Source organism: Ovis aries, chromosome X (assembly GCF_016772045.2).
Source record: "Ovis aries strain OAR_USU_Benz2616 breed Rambouillet chromosome X, ARS-UI_Ramb_v3.0, whole genome shotgun sequence".
In the NCBI taxonomy this organism is placed as follows: Eukaryota; Metazoa; Chordata; class Mammalia; order Artiodactyla; family Bovidae; genus Ovis; species Ovis aries.
In genome coordinates this window covers 127,284,633-127,297,842 of record NC_056080.1, presented here as the reverse complement: position 1 = coordinate 127,297,842, position 13,210 = coordinate 127,284,633, and the positions used below count along the sequence as shown (strand labels likewise).

Here is a 13,210-nt window from a genome sequence, read left to right as displayed (position 1 = left end):
TTAATTATCTTCACCATGATGTATATTACATCCCTAATACTTAATTTATAACTGGGAGTTTGTACATTTTGACTGCCTTCATCTAATACCCTCTCCCGACAAATCTGGTCATAAATCTGATCTCTTTTCTAGGAGTTTGTTTGTTTTTGAAATATAATTAACCTACAACACTATATCAGTTCCTTGTATCCAACAGAGTGATTTGATGTTTCTATACATTTCCCTTTTCTCCATATTCTTGCCAACACTTGTTCCTCTTTTTGATAATAGCCATTCTGACAGGTGTGAGGTGGTATCTCATTGTGGCTTTTATTTGCATTTCTCTGATGATTAGCAATTCTAATCATCTTTTCATGTTCTTTTCATGTTCCTATTGGCCATCCATATGTCTTCTTTGGGAAAATGTTTATTCAGGTCTTCTGCCAATTTTTAATTGGGTTGTTTGATTTTGATGTTGAATTTTATGCGTTCTTTGTATATTTTGAATATTAACCCCCTATAACATATACTGTTTGCAAATAAATTCTCCTATTCATCAGATGGCCTTTCTTTTTCTTAATAGCTTCCTTTGCTGTGCAAAAGCTTTTTAGTTTGATGTAGTCCCATTTGTTTATTCTTGCATTTGTTTCTTTTGCCTTACTAGACCTATCCAGAAAAATATTGGTAAGACTGATGTCAAAGAGTATACTGCCAATGTTTTCTTCTAGAAATTTTATGGCTTCAGGTCTTACATTTAAGTCTTCAGTCCATTTTGAGTCATTTTTTAATATGGTGTGAGGAAATAGTCCAGTTTGATTCTTTTGCATTAGTTGTCCAGTTTTCCCAACACCATTTATCAAAGAGGCTATCTTTGCCCCATTGTATGTTCTTGCCTCCTTTTGTTGTATATACCCCATATAAATGAGGGTTCATTTCTAGGTACTCTATGTTGTTCCATTGATATATATGTCTGTTTTTGTGCCAGTACTATACCATTTTGATTACTGTGGCTTTGTAGTATAGTTTCAGATCAAGAAGCATGATAGTTTATGTTTTGTTCTTCTTTCTCAAGATTATTTTAGTTATTTGGGATCTTTTGTGTTTCCACACAAATTTTAGAATTTTTTTCTGTAAAAATGCCATTGGTATTTTGATAGAGATTGCACTGAATCTGTAGATTGCCTTGGATAATATGGTCATTTTAACAATATAAATTTTTCCAATCAGTGAGCACAGTATGTCTTTCCATCTCTTTGTGTCATCTTCAGTTTCTTTCATTAGTGTATATAATTTTCTGAGTACAGGTCTTTTCCGTCCTTTTCTGTCCAGGCATTTTATTCTTTCTGATGTGACTGTGAATGGGATTGTTTTCTTAATTTCTCTTTCTGATCATTTGTTGTTCATGTCTCTGGTATAATTTCTATGTCAGAGTTCTTTAGTTGCAGGCAACAGAAATTGATTCTGAATAACTTAACCTGAGCAAAAATAGGGATTTTGGGAAAGATACTGGAGTTGCTTCAAACTACATGAAGTGTTCCAAAATGATGCCTCAGGGAGGGTCAGGAACTGAGGAAGCTTGGGGCATTTGGGTAGTGGAAACTCAATCTGTATAGTCCCCATTCAGGTTTTAAAATTTAGGCACAGAGAATCTGATTATTCCATTAAGAGATATGGGATATCTTTTCAAAACCAAGGTCAGTGAAAGAATGCTGGACAAACCAAGCAGTAGTTACCAAAAGAGATAAGACAGAGAGAGGTGTCAACATCCAAGTGGCTTGATTAGGCCTTTAAAGGTGAATAAATCTGGATCCGAGAGAAGAAAGCTGGACTGAAATGAACAAGTTAGGAGTTGTAAGGATAATTGAAGTCATGGGCATCTTAGAGATTGCCTAAAATGAAAGTGAGTGACCATGTACCTCTCCAGTTCCATTATCTGAGGGCAGGGGTGCTTACTGGAGTAATTTTAACTAGAGAATTTTTTTCTGCTTTTTAGAGGACATGGTATTCCCAGTGACTGAGAACTGAATCCAGAATGTGGGAATGTAACTGTGCTGGAAACATTCTGTCTCATAAGAACTAGTTATGTGGAGGTTTTAATAGAATGTAACTTCTTTATGCTTCCCTGGTGGCTCAGAGGTTAAAGGGTTAAACTTCTTTATGTCAGTTATAATAAATGCCAACTTACCTTTCTCTAACATTTACTATTTATGTTGCACTTGGTCCTGTTCTAAGAAATACTATGTGTGTCACCTTATTTAATTCTCACAACAAAACAATGAAGTAGTTATTATTATCACCATATTTTACAGATGGCTTCCCTGGTGGCTCAATCAGTAAAGAATCTGCCTGACATGCAGAAGACCACCTGCAGCACACGAGGCCTGGGTTCAATCCCTGGGTTGGGAAGATCCCCCGGGAGAAGAAAATGGCACCTCATTCCAGTATTCTTGCCTGGAAAATCCCACGGACAGAGGAGCCTGGCAGGCTACAGTCCATGGGGTCACAAGAGTCGGACACGACTTAGCAACTAAACCACCACCGTTTTACAGGTAGGTTACTGTAGTCTCAGGTGTTTGAGTAATTTTACTCAAAGTCATGTTGCTAGAAAGCAATGGAAATGGAATTTAAGTAAAGCCTGTCAGAGTTCAGACATTTTTACTCTCTATCAAATGATACAGCAATACCATCATTAGCTATAGTTTAGAATTATTGAGCCCTTACTATGTACCATGTCATGTACTGAATACTTCATATACAAACTTCATTTAATCCTCATAATAGCCTTTTAAGAAAGGTTGTGATTGCATGTTGTTATAAACTGTCGTTATCTCTGTTTAATAGTTGAGAATCTGGGATTTAGAAATGTTAATTCCATGGTGGTCACATAGTAGGTGGTAGAGTCAGGGCCTGAAAACATCTATTTGATTCCAAATCCTATGTGTTTCACAAATATACTGTATCAAAAATAACTAAATCTTAAAAAAGTGGCTCTCTTCCCTGGTTATGTGTTAGATTCACCTTGGGAACTTAAAAAAATTGATGCCAAACTTCATCATCAAAGATTCTGATTTAATTGATCAGGTAAGCACACTACCTGTGTGCTTGTTTTTTTTTTTTTTTTTTTTTTTAAGATTTTACTCATTTATTCAATAACCATGTAATGGATGTTTTCTGTATGCCAAACACTTTCTAGGCATTTACTTTCTAACAAGATGTATATCAGTCAGCTATTGCCACAACAATATATAACAATAACCACAAAATCTCTGTGGCATGAAAAGTTAAGAATTTATTAAGCATTTATTCTTACCGTTCTGGAGGTCAGCTGGAATTTAGCTGATTAGGCAGAGTTCTGTTGGGCATCTCTGATTTGGGCTAAGCTAACTGTCTGTCTTGCTGCAGGACTGTGAGTAAACTAGGGTGGCTGTACTGCATGTATTTCTCATTCTTGGGCCAATGGTTTGTTTCTCTCATGGCTTGTATCATGCCAGTGGCAGAATCACAAGAGAGAGCATGTACAGCTGTGCAAGCATATTCCAAGCCCCTACTTGAGTCACATCTGTGTACAAGCTATTACCCAAAGCAAGTTTCAGAGCTGAGCTCAAAGATAAGAGGTGGGAAAACGTTTCACTTCTTTTGTGCAGACCTGCCGAATTCATGGCAAAGGCTGAGAATTGGGGCCAATAATTCAATTCAAGGGGGAAAGACTGTAAATGAACAATAAGCCTAATACATGAGAAAACCATCAAGTGAATTAGAAATGGGTAAGTAACATTGCAACAAAAAATTTCAGGAAGGTGGTGTGAAGGTAATTCTAACGTGCAACTGGGATTTAGACAACTGATCTTGCAATGTTCACCCTGGAAAGAAACCTGGGCTAACATTCTCTCCACCATATTGAAAATAATAGATTCAGAAAGTAGAAGAATCTTAAGGACCATAGAGGTAGGTAGTTACAGAAATGAAACTAGGGCTTGGATCTCCTAACTCTCTAGAGTGTTTCTCTTATATCACAGTATTCTAATCTGTGGTCTTAGAATTCTCCCTTTACCAATGGTACCAAGTTGGCTGTGTTATAGAAGGACACAGTCATCCTTATCTTGACCACAGACATCAGAGGTATACTCCCTAAACCATATCCTTCCCTTGGTAATGTATTTTAGAGCTCAATTTGACATTCCTCATATTTGTACTCTTCAAAAGTGTGTAGACAGTCTATCTTCTGTTTAGTGTTTTGTGTTTTTTTTGTCTTCAAATTGAAGACTGTTAATTTTGGTCTGTCTTCATGTGATCTCCTAATCCCACCCTAGCTCTCTACTTGTTTATTAGGCCTTCTCATTTCCCCAGCTCTGTAATGCTTTGAGTAGTCTTTCTTGAGTTACTTTTGCACTCTGGGCTTCCATCAGGCCTTACAGTTATCATTTCTGTTTTGGGTTCCAGTTTTCTTGATTTGCCAGGATGTACTGTTGAAAGAAATGAAAAGATATGGGATCTGCTTGCACCTGGAGTTTATTGTATGAACAGAAAGGTGAATAACCAAATGAGATGAGAGAGGGTATAATCTTCATTCTCTTCCCCCTACTTCTTCTCATGGACTTTGGGATTTTTCTGAATCTTTAAAATTGTGTTGTATGTGTAGAGGTATGTGTATTTAAGTTATTACATGGATATAGAATTTACCCATTATAATCTCTCTGCAATTTTTGTGTTTCCCAAAATGAGGGGAAAAAAACCCAGAAAGTTTTTGTTGTTTATACTGTTTTCCTTAGTCCCCAAAGCATTTATAATCATAAAAGACTCTAAGTCTCTCCTTTTACTGTAATCACAGATTTTCACAGGAGAGAGCACAAAAGAGTAAAGAGTGAAGATTGCTGAAGTCCTTCCCCTTGTGGCTGATTCCTGAACTCCAAGAAATGTTTAGTTATGGTGAATAGAAACTTGTTATCTTCAACAGACCACTCACTTGATGCCCAGTTCTGTGACTTTCTAATATCTGCCTCTCCAGACTCCACTTCCTCCCACCCACCTAGTCACACCTCCCATCTGTGTCTCACCCTTACCTACAAAGGTGTGCAAATACTAAAAGCCCATAGGAATGTGTGTGTGTGTGTGTGTGTGTGTATGCATTTGAATGTAGGTGGTTGTATATTTCTGTTGAACTAATATCAGCAATGCCTTATTCTTTCTCGTTAACAAGTTAAGCTCAACAAGAGTTCCAACAGAAGCAATAAGTTAATGTTCAATGGAAAACAAAACACCAGAAACAGTCACTTCAAATAATGAATGCCCCTTTAAGTTCACGCCTAAAGATTTCCTTATTTGTCATATAAATAGAAATGTTTACACCCTAAGTATATTCATGATTGTGTGGAAAGATCTTAGGTTTACTTTATGTTGGACATTAGCTATAAAATAGCTTTTTAATCAGTTAGAATAGACATGAGGTGGCTTTGTTGTATTTCTAGTTGGGGAACAGCATGAGTGGCTATAACGGTGTGGCTAAATTTGTGTGTATTTCATGTTTTTGTATGAAGGTGTATTTGGGATACTGTTAACCCCAACTGTTCCTCCCACAGCTGCTTCAAGTTCTCTGGCTTCATTTTCATGGAAGAAGCTTACAGGTAGATGTCTGTTCTGTTTTACTTTTTACTGTTTGGGGAATAGTGCCTCCTGTGAACCCCACTCATCCTCACTTCTCCTCCATATCTTCCCCCATATTCGCTGGGCAACAAACAGTGTTTTTTTTTTTAAATATATAATGTTCATGAAGTCCCAAACTGTCATAGCAAATAGGACTTTTATATCCTCTAGAATAAGTATTCAAATCCTAGGAAGACCTCTGATGATGGCCAAAGCAACAGATATACGGGACATTATGGATAGAATAAACCAGTCTGCTTCTGGAATGATCTAGATAGAGTAAACAAATTACAGCTAGTGGGCCAAATCCAGCTAGCTGCCTGCTTTATAAGTAAGGTTTTACTGGAGCCAGCCATGCTCGTTCATTTACATATTGCCTATGGCTGCTTTCATACTAGGATGCCAGAGTTGAATAAAGGCATCCTTTGTTTTATTGCATTTCACTTTATTGTACTTCAGAGAAGGCAATGGCACCCCACTTCAGTAATCTTGCCTGGAAAATCCCATGGATGGAGGAGCCTGGTAGGCTGCAGTCCATGGGGTCGCAAAGAGTCGGACACGATGGAAGCGACTTAGCAGTAGCAGTACTTCACAGATATTATGGTTCTTTACAAACTGAAGATTTGTGGCAACCCTGTATTGTCAGATGATAATTAGCATTTTTTTGCAATAAGGTATTTTTTAATTAAGGTATGTACATTATTTTTAGATATAATGCTATTGTGCACCTAATAGGCTACAGTATAGTTAGTATGACTTTTATATGCTCTGGGAAACCAAAAAATTTGTGTGACTTGCTTTATTGCAATATGCACTTTACTGCAGTGGTCTGGAACTAAACCCACGATATCTCCAAGGTATGCTTGTAATTGCAGCAGAGACCTAAAAGCCTAATCTATTTATGAAATTTTATAGGAAAAGTTTGAGAACACTTTATATCAGTATTCCCCAACCTGAAATCTACAGAACACTATTCTCCAGAAGTTAATAATTTTGCTTTTAAAAAAGGGTTCCATAGTCATTTAAGTCTAGAAAATATGGATTAAACAAAAGTCAAACAGCCTACTTTTTTTAACCATTGATTTGCTCAGAGCCTTTCATATGCTAATATGCACTGAGAAACGAAAAAATGGAATAGAAGGTGCATTTGCCTTACCTTATTTGACCACAGGACAACTTTTTCATAGCTCTCCTATTAATATCTTGCAAATGTTCCATGAAAAGCTTATTTGGAAAATGCTAGCTTGGATATTTACTTAATAGAAGTTAGAGCTTGATAACCGACTCCTTGGGTTATTTATTTTTAGTTGCAGAAAGTTAAAAGCTGTGTGGTATAGTATTTAAGCACATAGGCCATGGCCTCAGACAAACCTGAGTCTTAATTTAAGTCTCTGCCATTTACTTGCTTATGAATCTTGGACAAGTTACCCAGTGCTATAAGCAGAACTGGATACATATTTGTGGGGTATGGTGCAAAATGAAAAGGCAGGATTCCTTGTTCAAAAATTATTAAAAATTTCAAGATAGGAACAGCAGTGCATTACAGAAAGTATGGATCCTCTGAGCACAAAGCCTAAGCACTGATTGCACACCCATGAACGTATAACCCTGGTTATAAGTTTTCAGTTTCTTCAACTGTAAAATGTGGATAATATCTAATTCATGGGATTATTATGATAATTAAATTTAAAATATATGTAAAGGGCCTAGTGTAGTATCTGACACAGGTTAGGCATAATAAACAGCTTGTTTTATAATTCAAAAGCAAGCATTTATAGCCATTTTCAATAAATATTAATTTAGTGTCTACCATGTTCCAGGTACCAGCTAGGTACTTAGGATACTATGATGAAGAAGACAGATAAGATCCCTGTTTTCATGTAGATTAGTGGGAAGGACAGATAACAAAAAAAAAAGGAAACAAAACAATTGTAAATTGTGATAAGTGCTACAAAGGGAAAACAGAGTCTTGGGAAAGGGTATAGTAGAGAGGATCTGCTTTAAACTGGGTGGTCAGAGAAGTCCTCTCCTAGCAAGTAATGTTTAAGATCTGAAGGATGAGAAGGGGATCTCCATGGGAAGAGTAGAAAAAAGTATTTTCCAGGTGGAGAGAATAGCTGGTGGAAAGGCCCTGAAGTGGGAAAGAACATGGCATTTATGAGAAACTAAAAGTAAGCCAGGAGACCCAGGTCTCCTGCACTGCAGACAGACGCTTTACCCTCTAAGCCATCAGGGCTTCCTTCCCTGGTGGCTCAGACGGGAAAGCGTCTGCCTGCAGTGCAGGAGACCCGGGTTCAATCCGTGGGTTGGGAAGATCCCCTGGAGAAGGAAATGGCAACCCACTCCAGTATTCTTGCCTGGAAAATCCCATGGACAGAGGAGCCTGGGAGGCTACAGTCCATGGGGTCACAAAGAGTTGGACATGACTGAGCGACTTCACTTCACTCAAAAGTAAGTCAGTATGGCTTTAGTATAGAAACTGAGAATGAGAGTGATATAAAACAAAGCTAGGGAACAAAGATAGATAGGGCCCAGGCTGTCGTATAAGGTAAGGATTTGGGGTTTAATATCAAGTGCAATGAAAAGCTCTTTAAAAGTTTTGGGCCAGGGCATGATGTGATTGATATTTTTAGATCATGTTGGCTGCTTGTGTGGAGAGGCGCTCTTGATGGCAACAGTAGATGAGTAGGAGGCTGTTTCACCGGTTTAGAAAAGAGTTGATATAGTGCCTTGTACTTGGGTGGTATTTGAGGATGTGGTGATAAATAAATGGGTTGGAGGCTTGTTTTGGAGATATGAATGCTAGGCCTTGCTTATTGGATATGGAGGATTCAAGAGGAAAAAAGAAATGACTCCTGACATTTTTATGAGAAATTGGGTGGCACCATTTAACCAAGACGAGATGTCTGAGGAGGTTTGTTGTTGTTGTTGTTGTTGTTGTTTTTTCTGGAGATGGGGTAGTGGGAAGTGGAATGGAAATCAAGAGCTCAGATGCATGAAGTTTGAGGAGCTTTTGAAACATCTGAGTGGAGATGGAGGTGATGGTAGTATTAGTTATAGTTGTTATTTGTATTATTGTCTAGGATTCTGTGATTACTAACTCTTGGTGTCACCTTATTAGATTACCGGGAAGTATTTAGAAAACATCTAAAAGAAAAATACCTAAAAATAGGAGTTGATAGATGTTATCATCGTGGTAAACATATAGAGACAGGACTGCTTGTTGTAAGAAAAACACTATATAACAGAAAAGCCACCATGCGAAATTCCTCAACATGGTAAGTTTATTGAGATGGAACATGTGTTTGATCTTGATGAAGAGGGTTCTATCTCATCCCAGACTGTGGTGCTTTGGGGATGTGCTGGGATTGGGAAAACAGCTGTGGTACATAAGTTCATGTTTGACTGGGCAGTGGAGTGGTTACTCCAGGCAGATTTGACTATCTCATTTATGTCAACTGCAGAGAGATGGCTAACCTTAGTGGTACTGACCTGATCAATAACACTTTTCAAGATACAGGTGGACCAATCATGGACATTATTCTCATATATCCACAGAAGTTTGTTCATTCTTGACGGATTTCCTGAGCTTCAGTACTCTGTCAGTGACCAGGAAGAGGATCTTAGTACCAATCCCCTGGAAAGGAAGCCAGTAGAGACTCTCTTACACAGTATCATGAAGACAAAACTGTTCCCTGAATCCTTCCTCCTGATAACTGCCTGGCCTACGACCATGAAGAAGCTTCACTCTCTGTTAAAGCAACCTATCCAGAGATCCTGTGGTTTACAGATGTTGAAAAAAGAGCATATTTCTTGAGTCAGTTTTCAGGTGCTAATGCAGCTACGAGAGTCCTTTATGATCTGCGAGAAAATGAAGGCCTTGACATTATGTCTTCTCGTCCCACCACCTCCTGGATGAGACACAGGAAGATGGAGGCAGGACTCTTACGAGGTCACGTCAGACCATGACTGATACGTATCTTGTTTGACTTTTCCAAGTGTCTCAACACCCTTACAGGTATCTCGGTGTGGAAGGGACAAATTTGCCGGTGGGGCCTTTGCTCTTTGGCTGCAGAAGGACTACAGAACCAGCAGGTCCTATTTGAAGTCAGTGACCTCAGAAGACATAGGCTAGGAGTATATGATACCAATTGCACTTTTCTCAATCACTTTTTGAAAAAAAGTTGAAGGAGTTGTCAGTGTTTACACTTTCCTTCACTTCAGTCTCCAAGAATTCCTGACTTCTGTGTTCTACACCCTGAAGAATGACAGCAGCTGGATGTTTTTTGATCGGGGAAAACATGGCAAGAAATCTTCCAACAGGATGAAAAAGGGTTTTCATCATTAACAATACAATTCTTATTTGGCCTCTTACATAAAGGAAAGGAAAAGGCTGTGCAAACAACTTTTGGGAAAAAAGTGTCTCCAGGACTTTGAGAAGAGTTACTGAAGTGGACTGAGAAAGAAATAAAAGATAAACCTTATAGGTTACAGATTGAGCCAATAGACTTGTTTCACTGTATGAGACTCAAGAATATGCAAAAAGGATAATTAATGATTTAAGGTCAATTATATTGCTTCAACTTATGTATACAAAAATGGACATTCTGGCTGTGTCATTCAGTGTGAAAAGCAGTCATAGTCACCTGTCAGTGTCTCTGAAGTGTCAGCACCTACTTGGATTTGAAGAGGAAGGTTGAGCCTAGCGTTCATGCCACCAATGTTGACAATCAGTGAGTATATTACTGTCTTTTCACCAGTGTCTTGGCCTACAGAAATGATTGGCCTTCTTGTTTATTTCAAGTATTCAGGCACATGATCGTTTCTAGCATTGTCAATAAATAAAATGAATTATCTTTGCTTTTCATACTGTATGTCAGTCAATAAGGATTTATTTATTTATTTATTTTTAGGATTTATTGAGTATCGCATATTGAACACTGGCCTAGGCAGACACTGAGGGAAAGCTGACATTTTTGAGTACTTACTACGTGCCAGGCACTGGGCTAGCCACTGTAAGTGTGTGTCTATTAGTCTTCACTGTCTCTTTGTGAAGGTGTTATATAATTATAAAAGGTTATGAGCATATAAATCATTAAGATTATAATTGAGTACTCTGCTATTTTGGTGTTGATGACTATTTTGGAAAAGGTTGTAAACTTAAAGTTGAATTGGTCCTCACTCTTCTCTACATGTATTTCATCACTGAGGCCTCAAAGAGCTCCAGGTTGGTAAGGGACAGAGCTTACTCTGTATATATTGCTATAAGGCACTCCTGTGTATATTGCTATGAAGCCTGAGTTCTTTCTGCCAAAAGGACACCTATGTGGAGAGTTGAGAGCTGGAGTTCAAAGAGGCTTAGGTAAACCACTTACACAATATGTACTCTGTATACTGCAAAGTACAGCTCTACTGACTGACTCAAGAAAAATGCCACTGATCAAGTCTGTTTTCAATACTCAGGTTAATATGGACAGTGCCTCTCTTCTAGTTGTGGGATCAGGTGAAGGGTAGGGGACGTTGAGAAGGATGACAGTGGGCAGAAGGCTCAACTTGAAAAATGAGTTAACCTGAGTCTTTTTTTTGCTAATTGTTAGTTCCTCAGTGGGCAGTAGCATAGAGATGGAATTGAGCATGGGGTATGTGTGTTAGTGGGAAGTGAGGGGGGAAGGGAGGTGCAGCAAGAGTTTGTGTTTGGGACCAGAAAGGAAGGGGTAGGAGAAGTTACCTGGACTTGGAATTATGAAAGACCTTGGCTACCGTGTCTTCATGAATTCATGACAGCTTCAATCCAACTATTATAAAGTAAAATAATGGACAATATACACTGAGCACAATACACACAGTATACAGTAAGCACTGATGGAAACAAAAAGGGGGTTTTGTTCATTTGATGTTTCCAGAAAATCAGCCTTAGATGGAGTCCCCACCCCTCAACCCATTACCTTTATCAGAGGGCTTAAATTCTTTCCAAAATTTAATCAAATAAAACACCAAAAGCCCACAAAAACCTCTTCTTCAAGGCATGTTGACTAAGTGAGAGTGTACTGCAGTTGGTCCTTGAACAACAAAGATTTGAACTGCACAGATTTTTCTCAATAAATGTGTACTACAGGATTGAGGCTGGTTGAATTCTCAGATGCAGAACCTCCAATATGGAGGGATAAGAAGGGCTCACTGGAAAGTTTTATGTGGATTTTCAGCTGCAGGGGTGTGGTGCCCTTGATCCCCACATTGTTCAATGGTCAACTGTATCAAACGTTCCTAGCTCTCAATTATTGTCATGAATTCTTCTGAGTACTGACAGCCAAGAATCAGTAATAGTGTACAGATAGCTTAAGCAAGTCACTTGACCTCTCGGAGCATCTGCAAAATGCTGATTACAATACCTGTCATTGGATTAAGGACAAGATAAAATAAACTGTGCGTAAAGTGCTTACCTCAGTGCCTGGGACACAGCACCATGACTTTGGAGTCAGACAAACCTGAATACTTAACTTCATTCTGTTCCTATTTGACTTTGGGCAAATTACTTTTTGTGCCTTGATTCCTTATCTGCAAAATGGGGTATTAATTCCTAAGGTTTTTGTAAGTTAGTACTAAGATGACATGCCAAAATAAGCCTGTTACTTAAAATTTTGCTTTAATAATTTTAAGTTATTTTTGCTTTCGCATCTTTTAGGACCTTCCAGCTGCACAATTTGCCAATCTGTCCACTACACTTGCTTTGCCAACCACTGCATAATCCATACTGTAAAATCAAAGACCTGAAGTAAGTTGGACCTTGCTTTAAACTCTTAGGTATTTGCAGGTACTCCCATCTGACTGGACTTGAAAACAAAGTATAACTGGCATTGAGCTTCTTCATAGCACAGCAGCAAATGAAAAGATACGCTACAAGCCTAGAAGGGGTAGGGAGTCAGGCAGAGATCTCTGCCAACCGTTCCTGCCTCTTCCCCTTTTGTATGTGTTACTTTTTGCTGTAGCAAGTGGGTGTCAGGCTGTAATACCTAGAGGTTTGTGTCTGGTGCCCCTTCTGGACCTGCCTTACTCCATCCCCCACCTTTTCCTTCCAGACTCCCAGTCTTCCCTTTGGTCCTTTTCTCTCCCTCCATTCCTCACTCCCACCCTCCTCCTCAGTTATTCCCCAAGTGCAGTTGCTCAGAAGCACCCACCCCACACCCTGCCCTTATGTTCTTATTCACTCTCAGGTCCCCTTGTCTAGTCTGTCCACATCGTAAACACACAAATAGGAGCCACTTGGGTTCCCCACCTACCCCCCACACAGATTAGTGTCTGCTTTCCTTCCCTCTTGTCCCAGAGGAAGAGGTGGCCTTTCCAAACCCACCCAAGCCAGTAAATTCACTTTTTATTTTTTGTACTTTTGTGAGCATTTATTTTACTTCATACAACACAAAAGTATATAAAAATATAAAGGCTCTTCACCCTACTGCCCCATACCCCACCCAACTCCATATACCTACTTCTGCCTCCCATCTTCTAATCCTGATCCTACCACCCTCCCTAGTTAATAGCTTGTTTGCTAAATGTCTTCCCAGACAGCTTTCTTTTGCATATTCAAATATAAATC

At 38.8% G+C, this 13,210-nt stretch overlaps 1 long non-coding RNA gene across 1 annotated transcript in view; it reads left to right on the top strand.

The window, feature by feature from the left end:
- The window catches only part of LOC114111478 (uncharacterized), a 52,911-nt gene that overhangs the window by 18,428 nt on the left and 21,273 nt on the right, over positions 1–13,210 (top strand). Inside the window, exons 4-8 of the long non-coding RNA XR_009598801.1 lie at positions 2,289–2,528; positions 5,556–5,600; positions 9,178–10,352; positions 10,533–10,634; positions 12,302–12,391. This is a non-coding gene — a long non-coding RNA (uncharacterized LOC114111478). The remainder of the gene's footprint in view (positions 1–2,288; positions 2,529–5,555; positions 5,601–9,177; positions 10,353–10,532; positions 10,635–12,301; positions 12,392–13,210) is intronic.